The sequence below is a fragment of the Anopheles funestus genome, chromosome X (genome assembly GCF_943734845.2).
Source record: "Anopheles funestus chromosome X, idAnoFuneDA-416_04, whole genome shotgun sequence".
NCBI lineage: Eukaryota > Metazoa > Arthropoda > Insecta > Diptera > Culicidae > Anopheles > Anopheles funestus.
Window position 1 is genome coordinate 9,584,293 of NC_064597.1, and position 14,789 is coordinate 9,599,081.

Genomic DNA, 14,789 nt, shown 5'->3' on the forward strand with positions numbered 1-14,789 from the left:
CACATATTTTTATGGCACATGGAGGCGCATGGTAGATTGTTTAAATGTCCTTTAATGAACAGATACATAGTAAATTAAGCCTATGTACCGATTTTTTATCCTTTTGGCAGTAAAAAAAGCTTTCAAATTTTAAATTAAGTTACACTCATTGTCTCAAACGCGAGCATAACATTTTTATAACAGTTTTGAGTAAAATTTCGGAAGAAGGAAAAAGCAACTAGAACAGTATTTAGAAACATGATATAAAATCAATTTCACGTTGTCATTGAGGATGAGGCGAATGTCAGCCAATAGGCCCAAAGCCTCTATAAAATAAAAAAAATCACGTTGTCGATAACCAGTTTCTCTCTTTACAATTCAGTGCTAATAAAGTTTTAACAAGTAGGGAAATTATTTCTTGTTCAATTATGGCGATTTTAAAGTTTTCGAAAAAAGTTTGTTGGTGTGATGATTTAAAAAGCTTTCTTAGCGAAAAATGAATCACAAATATGTTTTTCTTTTTTTCCAATAAAAGCTTATAATTGCTTTTACGTGATGTTAAACTCGATAAAATAAGCTATTGACATTATTATAGCATCCTTATCCAGCATTGTAAGGATAAGGAAGCTTTTATTGCATGCAAGAAAATTGTTAACAAGATGAGAATATATTTTCCCTTGCAAACACACACGCACACACACACACACACACACACACACACACACACACACACACACACACACACACAAACATGGTATGCATTTTCGAAAATGGTTCCAAATGAACTAATCCTTATGTCGACCAGCGTGTCCTGGGTATCATCATTTTATAGCAGACAAGGTACAACACGGTTTATCTCCATTTTCAATGTTGCTCGCTATCACTAGAGTCAGAAAGTGATTCAATTAGTTTACATACCACCAGACTAACGATAAGTTGGCGTCTGTATTGCTTAGCTGATTGATTTACAATCGCTTTTATGGCGGTGCCGATAAACGTCGCGTGCTACAAGTGAAATGTGTCCCATCTTTTCCCTCGTCGGGTCGATGTTGAGCAACAAAAAAAAAAGAGAATGTAATCATTATCAAATTATTGCTGATTACATCTTGCCGCAAATAGAAATGCCCCTTTTTGCAATTGTCTCGAAACCAATATCGAGCGAACGTGTACGCGTGTGTCTAGACTAGAGGCGATATGCTGTCAGTTTGGCGATGTATTTTCCACCCTCCATAAGCATCTGGCCGTCTCTGTTACGCTTACCCCGTGTTAGATGCGCATAACTCCACCACCAAAAACGTTCCACTCACCGCTGTTTGTTGGTGTATGAAAAATATGCTGTCAGTATGGTATGATACCGTACCGGGGGTTGCTATAAAAAAGAAAAGAAACCGTTGTAAAAACGGTTAGACCTTCCGTTCGGCTTTTCAACTCGGCACGAGGTTTTCCCATGCAAAGGAAAAGCAGGTTGTTGGCTGTTGCGTTTGCAGCGCACACTTTCGGCCAGTAGTTCTGCATCTTCCGACTAGTGTGGATGTGATCAACCCAAAACCGTCCGACGGTGTACAGTGTGGATCCTCTGTTCAGCTGTTCAGCAACCAGATACAGATATTTAAATCTAACGGCTAGCCGCGTGGGCTCCATTTTTTTCTTGATAGTGTGATTCCGTGGTGAACCAGCAAGAATTAATTGTGCGCGAGATAATAGTGAAATGTATTGTATTCGGAAAAATTGAAATCTAGTGGGTGGTTTTTTTGCCATAAAAAAAACACCTTTTACAAGTGAAAAATTGTAGACGAAGCAAATTTTTTTTGCCTGTTGCGATCTCTTTGTATGTTCCTCCTACCTACTTTATGCAGCATTGTGCTATTGTACTGTTATTTGCTGGAAAAGAAAAGACATGAAATGAGGATTCTTCCCACAACTGCCTTGACCAAGGACAATCTGCAGCCATAGTGCGGTTAGGAAAGGGAGTGATTGAATATTTCATTGTTGCATCGTAGCGATTGTCGGGGGCCTTTATTTGCTTCATTTGGCTTTATCTTTGGTGCAGACAGGCAAACCGTTAGTCTTTTATGCAAAGATAACTCAATCCAAACCTTTGAAGGTTTTCTTTTCCTTTTTTTTGCAGTGCGAGGTTGTTTTTTTTAAATTATTTTTTATGTGTAACAATTAAAATTGATCGTTGTTTTTTTAAATAAAAATTTTGTTTTTACATAAAATTTAGTGTTTAAAAATTGTGCAAGTGAATGTGAAGCATTGTACGAGAAGCGAAACTATTTCAAAATTAAATAATGGAAAACTATTGTTTAATGGAGGCGCCTGGTCTTTTATGCTACCGAAGCTAATGTGTAGTGCGTTAATGTGATTTTACTCATTAAAGTGTTACTGGTTTTTGGTAGATGAGAAAAAAGTGATTTTTTTTTAAAGTGATCGCAAGAAAAAAAATTTAAGGTGCATTAATCAACGCAAAGAACGAATGATGAATGGTTTCGTTTATGCGAACGATGGCAAAACCAGGAACCCGGCGGCTACCGATAGCCTACTTCATTCCAGTGCGTTGCTGTGCTTGTGCGGTTGAGAAATAAATACTCCGGCAAACGGTCACCAATCAAACATTCAGCTTAAGTGCGGATCTGATCTAGTCTGGCTTGAAAACGGTGTTTTTTGGGAGTTACGACCATCAGCAAAATTTTCCACTTCAATCAGCCGTTACACAAGCAGTTCGTTAGTGCACGATTGTTCTACCAACCGATGGAAAAAGCTCCTTACCCGGTAAGCTATGGTTTAATAAGGGTGGTTTTCTTGGTTTTTATCGTGTGAAAAAACTGCGAATCAATTAGTGTTTTATTGTGTTTGTGAATTTTTTTTGTATTTTTTTCTTGATTATATTATTGGAAAATGAATCTGTGGAAAAGAAAATATTCATCAAGAAAAATAATATTAATTATTTTAATCATCCCAAACGGTGAAGTGGCATTTTTAATCAAAAAAATAAAATAATTTTTTATAAATATTATTTACAAAATGTCTAAAAAAATGTTTTTATTTCTAAAAATCAATAATTTCCTACAAAACTATTTTCCTCCTTTAACTGCTACGATGCGTAATTGTTGTGGTTTATCCCCCAGGCTGGAAACCGTTTATTAACACACCATTGGTGAAAGTTTCTTAATAGGGCTGTGAATGAAGGAAATCACTAACAGCAGATGTGTGGAAATTTAATTAAATAAACTTCGCTACCGGGTTAAAAAATAGACAATTGTTCAGCGAATTGTTATCTTCCTCAAGGTATGCTGATAAAATAGTTTCGTTTGAAGTGGAAATAATTGGCAGAAAAAAGTTTTTGTTTCCATTATGGAATGGCAATCCTGGAGGCACTTTGAACTATTTCACAAAATGGGGCTTTGTAACTGGTTTGATTGTTTTTTTTCGACTGTAAAGTAAATTTCAAAAATGGTGGATTCAGACAGTTTAACAAAGAACAGATTATTATCTTGATATAAATTTAATAATAATGTTAATTATTAATAATAATAATAATAATGTTAAATTAAAATACTTTTATATGAAGAATATGTAGAATTTTTAATAATTTTTATTTTCCTTTATATAAACACTTATATATAATGAAAGTTTTGTGAAATTTATTTCTAGATAATTTAAAATGAATTGTTGGATTATCATAATTTAAAGTCTATTATTGAATTGAATTTAATATGAAATAATTTCGTAACAAAATTACATTGAAAATCATCTCTATGGAAAATTGATTTGTTTAGGATTTATTAAGATTTTTTTCATTCTCTCTCTCGCGAGAGTGATATCCCTCGAAAGCATTCCAGAAATTGTATAACAAGAAAAACAATGATTAAATTAAATTTGTGCCAAAAGATACCAAGAAACGAATGATTATTGTGAAGAGAATTTTCAATATAATTTCTGATCTATTTTTTATATGAAATCAGTTTTTGTTTTCGAATATCTACTTAAATCAAAAGTTAACTGAAAGTAAGCAAAAATTCCAACGAAAAATTCTACATGTTCTAAACCTAAAACGCTAAATATCTCACCAAGAATGTTAAATATTTTAAAACATTCGCCCAAAAAAGGTAAAGAAAACGTTTTGAGCCAGTGTAAAACATTCTTAAGCTCACGGTTAAGCTGCCTGGGTGGGATAGAAAATGGACGCTTTGGCCCAGCAAAACTGGTTTCTTTCAAGAATATCAACATCAGCTAGTAACACGACCCCGTAGCTGTGGTTTTGTATCCTTCCCAGCACCAACGGCGGGAGTGTTTGTTTTTTTGTTTCGGTGAGAATTTTCCTCGTTTTTCGTCCTAGAAGAAAATGCGAAAATGCTCCACGACGGTGTCGGTACAATTCTTCCCATTCGAGGTCCCATATAAACTGTTTCTTATCCATTTATTTGAGTGTTGTTGTTAGCGTACAAAATAATAAAGAAAACGTATGGTCCCCTTGGGCAGGGGAAAGGTTTTTTTTAAAAAAAAAAAAGCTTTCGCGAATTGTAACGAATAAAATGTAAAACAACATGACGAAGCCTAAATAGTCGGAAGAAAAAAAAAATGGAAAAAGAGGGGCAATTTATCATAACGCTCATATGGTGCGGGTTGAAGCATTGCGACTAGTTTGGAGTGTTTTATCGTATCTGGGGTTCGCCTATGAACTCTAGCGAGCCTTTCGTAACACCCGAGTTCGGGCGAGTAAACCATTTTGTTCCGATCGAAAAACACGCAAATAAATGAGTGTTTTTGTAAAATGTATTTTAGTTTTTAGCCGTTCCGAAAAAAAGGGGTTTTGCCAACGTTGTCAAGAATTTGTTGCCACTTTCCGTAAACCCTTTTGCCCGTACAAAAAGGGGAACCGGGTCTAATCCCGCGTAAGGAGGAAAGTTGACTTAGGTCCGTTACCGAAAGCCGAAAGGTGTAACCTTTTCTCAGCCAAATGATTACTGCTTTTCGCATCGCAGGGGAATCAACAACAACAACGTTGCTGCAACTGCTTGAAATAAATCGCAACATACTTTACAGGAAAAGGACTTAACGCACCCAACATGCTTTACCGGAAGAGCCGGAAGAGTTGTCCCGATCCTTCCTGGAATGGTAACTCCCTTTCTCTCTCTGTGTGCGTGTGTACGTGTGTGTGTGGGAGGGTGTAAAGTGTGCAAAGGAATTCTACAGCTTGCTATTTTAGTCTACCTTCTTCGTTTTGAGATTTATTTAGCGTCATTTTGCCCAAGTGCGTGTTATTTAGCAATTAACAAACAGAAAGCGCGAAAAGTACTACTAAAAACGTCACGCTGTAGTGAGAGAGAGAGAGAGATAGAAAGAAAGAGAAAGAGAGAAAAGAAGATGAAGAGGGTTCGATCCGTGTCGACTGGGTGAAAGCCAGTTTTGACGTACAGAAACTGACCCACTGGTACTGGCAACTGACACTAGGCTGGCAAATGGAAAGAAACCGATTTAATAGTCATTTTCATATCGCACAAAAAAGAAAGAAGGGTTGAACAAGACGTTTCGATCTAGGTTGTGGCAGCATCCGGTAGCCACCGTAGCCACCGGAACCGGATGCCAATCATTATTAAAGACATTACGATGCAAATTACCTTCAAATTGTGCTCCATTTCTGCATGGTGGGTGTTAGTGTGTTATGGCTAAAGGGGGAATGGGATTTAGAAGGGAGGTGGTTGTTGGTGAAAATGAAGTTATTGGGTTCACAGCAAAGTGTTGTTAAATGTTTTGTTGAGGAAAAAAAACACAAAAAAAAATTTTGGTTCTAACAGGTAAATAATAGTGTTGGGTGAATCTGATTCAGATTCATGAATCTGAATGAATCGTTGAACTGGAAGAATGACTCTGAATCTTTATTATTTATTTTTGCTTCTTAAGAACGGCCAGCTTGTATCAAGAAATCTCTATTTTGATCTCTAAATCTGTTTCGGAACAGCCTGATTGGTCCCTTCACCCCTCCGGTCAGCACTTTTGGATTAATTTCACCCTCAAACCCCTCCCCATACCCACATTCAACACATTTACTTTAAGATTGTTGGCAAAGAATCATTAATGATTCATGAAACTTTCCTGATTCATTTGAATTTATGAAAATTGATTAATATTTTGGAAGTGGGCTCTTGATTTGAGTGACTCTTTACTGGATCTTTGATTCTTATGAGTGACTCTTTTAGAAAAGATTCATATGAATGACTCTTTTAGAAAAGATTCATATGAATGACTCTTATAGAAAAGATTCATATGAATGACTCTTTTAGAAAAGATTCATATGAATGACTTTTTTATAAAATATTCGTATAAATTACTTTTTTAGGAAAGATTCACATGAATGACTCTTTTAGAAAAGATTCGTATAAATTACTTTTTTAGAAAAGATTCATATGGATGACTCTTTTAGAAAAGATTCAATAAGCACAACACTAGTTCAAACCTCATTGAAAAAAAAATCAGGTTTTAATAATTTTAATTATAAGATTGTGAACAAAACAAAATCCTAATAAACTTTTTCATCAACCTAATAAATAAAAATATTCGAAAGCAATATGGGAGATTATTCCACCGCTCGAACCTGAATGGTCCTTTAGTGGTCATACGGAATGTTACTAGTGGGACGTTCAAGGCAGCTTTATGTATCGCAAATGTTTAGCAGCCAACAACACAATCACTTTACCACGTACTCTTTTCACTCCTTTCCCTCCACCAAAAAAAAAAAAAGATTTATTTTTGCACTCCTTTTTTGGCAAAGTATATTCGATCGTATCTCATCTAACTAAATCATGCTACCGGTTCTGCATGGTGAAACATACAACTGATAGAAAGAAATTCTTATTAAGATGGATGAATAAACGAAATTAGCAATTCTTTCGATAGCAAAAGTTGGGAATTTGGAATAGCAGAAGGAAAAAAGCGGGGAAATGGTTTTTAAAAGCATTTCACCTCTTAAAGGGCCAAAAAAAGGGGTTACAATTGCTGGGCCGGCTGAGTGGATAAAAATCATCCCTCTATGTTGGGTCTTGCAGGAGAGGGTGAGTTTACTTGTATGCTACCATTCTACACAGTGGACGCTAGAAAGTAAACAGTGTCCAGCGCTACAACATCATAAAGCATTCGATGGGGGGAGGGGAGAGAGAGAAAGAAGACAGGGAAAAAAATATGAGCGCTTGTTTTGTTGTGTGATGGTTGTTTATTGCTTCGTTGATTGTGCTGTTAATGTCGAAACGGAAAGGCGAAAAAAAAAACACCAACGGGCATCTCGGGGTGGGAGGAATAGAATTACCAGCGTCCAGCATTACCGAGCAGACAACGGAGTATATCGGGAGGGGAAAGGGGGGGAAGAGACAGAAGGAAAGTACAAGGCTAAAAATCCGAAAAGAACAAACAAAAAAAAAATCTCCCCGGTGAAGAATATTGGAATCGTATTAAAAGTTGCAGACACTCGGACTATCGGCCTTTTATTGTTATTTTCCTCACCGTTTTTCCCCTCTTCACCAAAAACGTCATCCACGCGGAAAACACACAGTGTCCGTCGCACTAGAAAGATACGCGGAAAATGCGTGAAAAGATTTATGAAACAGTGCGAATCCTTTCCTCGAACCACCGAGCGGGGATGTTGAGGTGGTAAGTTGATGTCCTGTCGGTTCGATCTGGTGAGCTAATGGTTTGTTACCACCGCGGGTTGAACATCAGTTTTCAGAATTTGTTTCCCTGGACTGGTTTTTGTTTTGCTGCCTCGAAAGACATTGGAATTTCGATTTGGTGCTCCCCGAGCCACTTTTACGCGCTTTTTCAAACTGTTTTTGGGGGTGAGTGGGGTATGAGAAGGGTGAGGAGGTGGAGGGGGGGGGACTGACAGGGCTGGTTTTGTTGTTGTTGTTGTTGTTGGGGTGGATCGGAATTTGTTTTTCCGCCGAATAGACTGACCTTGCGAACACAGCAGACCAGATGGCCCAGACACGGCCAGCCTTCACCATTTTATCCACCAGCAAGTACCAGGCAATAAAGGTTTCACCCCCGGGGGTGGGGAAAGAAAAGGGTTGAGAAGGGGTGAAATGTAAAGGAAGCTGTATTTCAATTTGATATGTTATGCTAAAGCAACGTCTCTACCGTGCTGTACCGGGGAGGTGGGGAGACACCTTTTACGGTGGAGACTTCCTCTTGGAGAATAAAAAAACAAAACCCAAACACCTCTAAAGTGGTATGGTTGTTACATTCACCCCTTTCATCCCCTCAACCCCTACAAGATTCGCCATTGCTAAATCACGCGTGTAACCATCGCGTTTTTCGGTTTTCCGGGAGCCAATGGAAAAGCGCAATGAGCGTGGAAAACTGATTATTTGTCTAGCTCAACAAACCGATTCTAAGGTATGGCGAGATACACAAAAAAAATGGTTACTTTAGAAATAAAAAAAAAATTACTCAAATAATAAAATTCAATCACTAGGAGGAATAGAAAAGAGACGTAGGGGTGAGAGGGTGGAATGGTTTGAAGAATGGTGGAAAAGCCGGGTGAGTGTATGGGCACCCGGTGCCAAGTGTAAAACCACCCATCTGGCCTTTTTTTCTCTCTCTCCCTCTCCATCTTTTGGTTTTTCATCCCCATTTCAACCCTTATTTATATTCCTTCAACCCCTTCTCCCAAATTAAACATATACACCAAGATTCTTGTATTGCAAAAATAAAAAGTTTTCCCAGCATCCCTTGGGAAATTTTTTCTTTCTATTTTCACCCCTCCCAACCCCCTCCCCACCCTCTCGCCTCCCTTCCTTCCGCACTAACTGTTCACCACATATGGGGGAGAAAAACAAATATGGAATGGCATGAGGGTGAGATTATTCTCTGTTTCCCTTTTCCAGCCCATTCCAGGGTGGAAAAGGAAGCGTTTTTTTTTTTGGGGGGTAGGAGGTTGCTTGTTGTTAGTTATTTCCACCGTTCCAAACATACGGTTCTCTAAACAAATGTAAACATAGCCACGGACGGTTTTAAGTTTGCGACGATTATCGCTTCTCATTTCCCCCACCCCAATGCCCCCCTCTTCCACTCCATCCAACAGTCTGGTGAAGTGGAATGGTTTGCTGTTGCTCAGGTGCGCGTGTCTTCGTTGGCATTATCCTATCACAACATGCTGCTTTTCGCATTTCATTCGTATTTGATTCTTTTACAGATGATGTTGTTTTTTTTCTCTCTCTTCTTCTTATATTTATTGGTTTTTGATTGTTTACGGTTCATCAGGTGCTATTCTGCATCGGTTTTTTGTTTAGAAACCTGATGCGAATTTATTTTCATTTAGTGTTGAACTTAAACACCACTCAAAGCAGTACAGTGACTTTTTGAGCCCGGTTTTGTGACAATACATTTTGTTTAAAAAATATGTATTAATATTTTTTTATAACGCCATGAGAATTAGGTGTAAGTAAAAGAAATATATTTTTATAAAATATTATTTTTTAAAAAATGCCAAAGGAGGCGCCCAGTTGTTGACTTCCTTAGGAAAAATTAAGCTCAGGTTCTACCGCTTACAGGATTGATACATTAATGCAATTTGATAATCAACAATTATTATTATGATTTTATTTATCCGAACAAGGTTAATTGGTGCATGAATTTATTCAATAGATAACCGTTGAAATATTTTTTCGAAAACGATCAATACACTTAAGCAAGATTAATGATGGCAAGTCAATTATGAGTCAAACTCCCAAAAATAAACCAAAAAAATGCTTTATAGGGGGTGAAGTGTTTTTTTCTTCCTTTTTTTTCAACCCCATCCATTGTTTGCCGCAAAACGGAATTATTTTAACGCACAACATAAAATGGATAAAATTAAAACAATGGACACGCACACGCACACATCCACGTTGTCTGTATCGATTTCATTGTGCTGTCACTTTTGGGTGGTATAAAATTTAATTTTTACCATGTGCTTTCATCCATCAACCAATCAGATTGTGATGCGGGTTCGGTATCGTTGTTCGAGAACAAAACGAAAAAAAAATAGGACCCGTAACAACCAGGCATCCAGAATATGGGCTTTTGTAAATTAAATCACCATTTTGTTTTTTTTTACCGAGCTGTACCGACTACCAGCTAGGGTGGTTGTATTATTTTGTTTTTTAAATGTAAACTTTTAAATTAATTTCCAAAATTTCGTAACTTAATTAATTGGATACGGTGAGGTGCAACTAGGCGATGGAATTTAGTCGACTAAACTGGTTTATTATTTTCTAGCGTAATAAAAATTTGCATATTATTTACAGGAAATGAAAGTATCTAAATATTGTCATGTGATAAACTCAGTCGATTTTGATGTTGAGATTTATCGTTTTATTTTGGAACCTCTTGAAAGCACGTTTTACTTCTTCGGATTCAACAAAATGGCTTCTTCCAAGTGACGTGAGTTTACTAATTTAACACCTCTAACGTTTCTAACGTTAGACGTCAGTGTAACGTCTAAGTTAATTTAAAAACGTCGTTACGTCGTCTGAGTAACTCTTAAATACCAGGAATTATTACAATTTGTAATGATTTAATAATTTCTAGTAAAAAAAAATGAATCAAATTTTTTTCATATTAATGAAAAAATACAATAAAACAAAAAAAAAATAAATAAAGAGAGAGAAAGAGAATAGAATTTCGTTAAGAGTACAGAGTATAATCGCCCCAAAATTAGTACGAACATAGCTAAGCCTGTATCAATACAGTACGCTAAGCTAGAATGCGAAGATATTCGCCGAATCGATCTAACCTTATCGAGGAACCGCTGTTGCCCCGGAACCATCATCTGTCAATGCCGGTTGCCAGCAGCAACCGGCGCAGGGTAACGGGCAATAAATAGAACCTCAATGAGAGCACGTTCGGATGCTCTTCGCACACCAGCCACAGTTTCGGGCACACGGAAGCACACGGCAGTGCGTTACCAGCCCACACAAAACAGAGCGAAATTGTCGATGCTGAAACCGGAAAGCGTGCGTACTTGCACCTAGCTTATCAACGAATAAAGATGTGAATGAATGAATTGAATTTTTCAAATAAAGCAACAAACAAAAAAAAAACACACCTCCCATCTCATCGAGTAGAGCGATGGCAGGGCATCAACATTTGCGTGGGATTTCAAACACACACACAAAAAAGAAAGAAAGCAAAAAATGATGGCTAACAAGCGAAGTGATGCGGAAAATTGTCGAAGAAATAACATTCCCGCCACCGTTAGGTGGATAAAGAAGCTAGAAGTTGGGGCTTGTGATTTGTGCTGTTCCCCAGCTACCTAACCTGTCTCAGTTTTTTGGAGAAAGAAAGGGAGGATGAGGAGGGGTGACAAGGGGAAAGGGCGGGGAGGGGGGGGGGGGGGGGAGGGATAGGATTTTGTTGCTGGTATCAATATGAAGCTATCTGGTTTGCTTATTTTATGCTGTACGTGTTGGTACATTCCCACGGCAGAGACTGATGGGAGACACTAGAATGTGAAGTCACCGGGTATTTCCTGGATGGAATCTACCAGTTTTGACCGCATTACGGCAAAACAATCGAGAGGGGATTTATGAGGCCTAGACGAGTCGTTACGATTATCTGTACCTTATTCAATGTTTGAGCAAAAAAAAAACAAAATTCTCCTCCTAGAACACACTCAACAATGGGCGAACGTTCCCATCCTCCAGGCGGATCTTATTAGCTCAGTACATTGAGTTCGCATTCAAAAAAAAAAAAAAAAAAAATTGGAGAGAGAGATCCTCACTTGAGAGTTAGCACAAAATTGCTTTCCCATAACTGTGTGCGCTGCATTTCCTAGCGTTTGCACCGAAAAAACGGCTTATTCATCCGGATATTTAGCTTCTCGTGTATGAAGTTGGTGGGTGATTTATTGGGAGACGGTTAGGTCCAAACGTCCGATACCTTGGATATTCATCTTTCTTCGGTACCTCCTCCGGTAAATCTCATCTTTTAGTGCGATATAATCGGGTGCGAAATTAAATTCTTGCATCGTTGTCTATTTTTTTTAACTCTTTTAATAGCCTCAACTTCGGAGACTTCGATTCCCCAAGAAACTTTGAGTTCTTCCGTACATTTAAAAAAAAAGGACACCTCATACTGATAGCTCAGCAATTCTATAGGGATACTTCACCAGTAAACTCGTTCCACTTGAAACGGAGGGCCATTTGGAAAAAAAACCACACACAGTGCGGGACATAAATAGTGGTCCGAACACACTGCACCGGTACATCCGGTTGGCTTATAGCACCTGTATCGATGGCGGGTTCTTTCCGGGAGTTAGGGTTTTTTTTGTGTGGCTTTTCTGCAACGGCCAAAGTTACCGGCCATAAGACGCTGCACTTGGAGAGTTCGGTTTGTGGGTGTGCATGAATAAATCAACCCAACACTACTAACCGTGTGCCGATGCTGCAAAAGTTGTTGTTTATTTTTATGGCATTTTATGGCCCAGAGTGTACAAACTATTGCATCGGCCATTCCACAATCATGACTTTCTTGCAACTACACGACACGACATGCATCTCCCGAACGGGAAGGGGAAGTTTTTGCTGTACTTTTTTCTTTTCTTTTATGTGTTTCGTTTCACTCTTCAATCCCCCCCCCCTTTTATGAGCAGAGCGGTTCATTCCGTTTTACTATTACTGCAGTTAATAAAAAAAAACCCAAACGAGGACGAATGAAGGAGGATGCTTTTAACGATCTTCGTTTGTGTATGCGGAGGACGTAGTTGTGTATTAGTGTGATTAAGCCAGTGGTTGCGTTGCGGTGCTACTGTAAAAGTACCGCGACGGTATAGCGCTAGCAAATGATCAGCTTAACACGCTCGCCCAAGCCTTCAAGGACGTCAAGCTCGGTAATATCCGCTTGGATGAAATCCATAAGAAAGTCAACTTCAAATCAAAAGCATACAATCGCTTCTAAACCCAACAAGCCCGCTGGTTGGCAATGCTGAAGAGCGAAGAGTAAAAAGAACTACTAGAAATACGTTTTTTTCATTTCATTCATGCTTTACTATTTATTTTCCACAGTATCTTGGGTTGGTCTTTTATTTACCGTTACGCTGTGCGCTATCACCGCAAAACTATCGCAACCATTTGCCATTTTGTCACTAAAACGCTTAAACGAGCGCTGGTTTGTTGATTTGCTTTCCTGTGCGCCTAAATGTATGCACACCGCACGGCAAAAGATACCTTCAAGAAGAGCTAAGTTGCTGCGCACGGTTTTCCCGCAAGATCGGAGAAGTTCGGAGGTTGGAAATGCCTTCCCGAGGAGGGTGAAAACTTGCAATTGCTATCGTTTGGGGGTGGGAAAATTAATGCCAGACCCAGAAAACCCGGGTGCTGCAGCACCCGGGGGTTTGTTTGGGATTTACACGGTACAAGCGTGTGATGTGTGACTGCTTTGTTCGGTCAACTGTTTTGCTGCTGATATATTCTATTCCGCTACTGTACCATCACGGTGCGAATAAAGGGACCACCGTACGTAACGGTTTACGTACAAAGTGTAAATTAATTATTTGATAATAGAACGATAACGTTGTTGCTGGTTGTATTCTGGTTGGATGGTGAGTCGGTAAACACCATCCTTTGGGGTTTGAGTTTTCGTTCGCGACCTCCCCTTTTGACTCTCTCTCGTTTTGAGGAAGGAGAGGGGGGAGAGAGAGAGAGGTAGGTCGAGAGTTGTTGGTCTAACGGACGCCATCAGCATCCGTTTTCTTGTGTTTCACAGCAGTCCCCAAAAGTTGCTGTCACCGTCGGTGGGCGCGTTCTGTCTTGTGCCAATCACCCCAAAACAAACGGCCCTTGTGCGCGTCGGGTGTGTGCGGAAACAGAAACAGGAATTCATTACACTAAATTACCGGGCCATGTGGAGAGGCGAAAAACCGCACGATAAGACATTTCGGTACCGTCGTCTTCCGTCGTCCCTGTCCCTGCTTTTTGGGGGCCGATGATTGACGCCTGACAGCGTGGCTGCATGCTAAGGAGGATGGCGTTCGAAGCGTGCCCTTTTTGGTATCGGCCATGGACTGTGATGGCGAATTAAGCACATCGTATCGTCTGTTTTACTCTCTGCCCGAGCGGGATCGATGCGGGAAATTCCTCCTGGTTATCTGGCATGCTGCTTGCGTACACTGCTGGAAGGTACGTACGGGAAGGGAATGGAACACAAATCGAAACAAACCCTCTCGTATGTACGTGGTCTTCAAGCAAAAAAGAAAAAAGGACAATGAATTTTAGCTGACCTTCGTTGGTGTTTTGTTCGTGAAGCTGCCGGGCGCACATATCGGAACTACACGCCCTGACAGCATCCGTAACATTAACTCGTTCCAATCTGTCCGTACTTAGTGCCTTAGTGAGTACGGTACGAGCCGATGACTGTTTTGTCCGATCTTCGTAAATGATGGCACAAAGCGCTGTTTAACCTCCGGAAGCAAAATCGTTACGGTTTCGATTCCTCATCCCATTGTTACCCCCGCGGCCATTCACACACACCTTCATCTTCATCGATTGAGAGGTTTTGCAAAGCACAACAATACCGACACCAAGGTTAGCGCTTTGGTGTGGCAAACGGCACAAATGAAGGGTGTTATGGCGCCTAAAGTTATGCACCAATCCGCCTCCTTATGCTTTCGGTGATTTATCGTACGCTCGCCGGAACTGCGGCACATCGGGACATCAAATAAATGTAACGCAGCCGATGAAAGCGTCTTCACCAGCTCTGTGCTGTGTACAGCTCCTGTATCACGGTACGCCAATAATAATCCAACCGAAGGCAATGTGGAACTGGGTGGAATATAGATT

At 39.4% G+C, this 14,789-nt stretch overlaps 1 protein-coding gene across 6 annotated transcripts in view; it reads left to right on the top strand.

The window, feature by feature from the left end:
• The window catches only part of LOC125770330 (RYamide receptor), a 98,861-nt gene that overhangs the window by 11,660 nt on the left and 72,412 nt on the right, over positions 1 to 14,789 (top strand). The window contains exons 1-2 of one of the 6 annotated variants that reach the window (XM_049439803.1): positions 572 to 1,689; positions 2,204 to 2,751. The exons of 1 other annotated variant lie outside the window; for it this stretch is intronic. The gene's annotated coding sequence lies outside the window, so the exon portion shown is untranslated. Of the gene's footprint in view, positions 1 to 571; positions 1,690 to 2,203; positions 2,752 to 14,789 lie in introns of those variants that run through there. 4 more of the 6 variants (XM_049439764.1, XM_049439774.1, XM_049439811.1 and 1 more) reach the window with 4 other exon arrangements.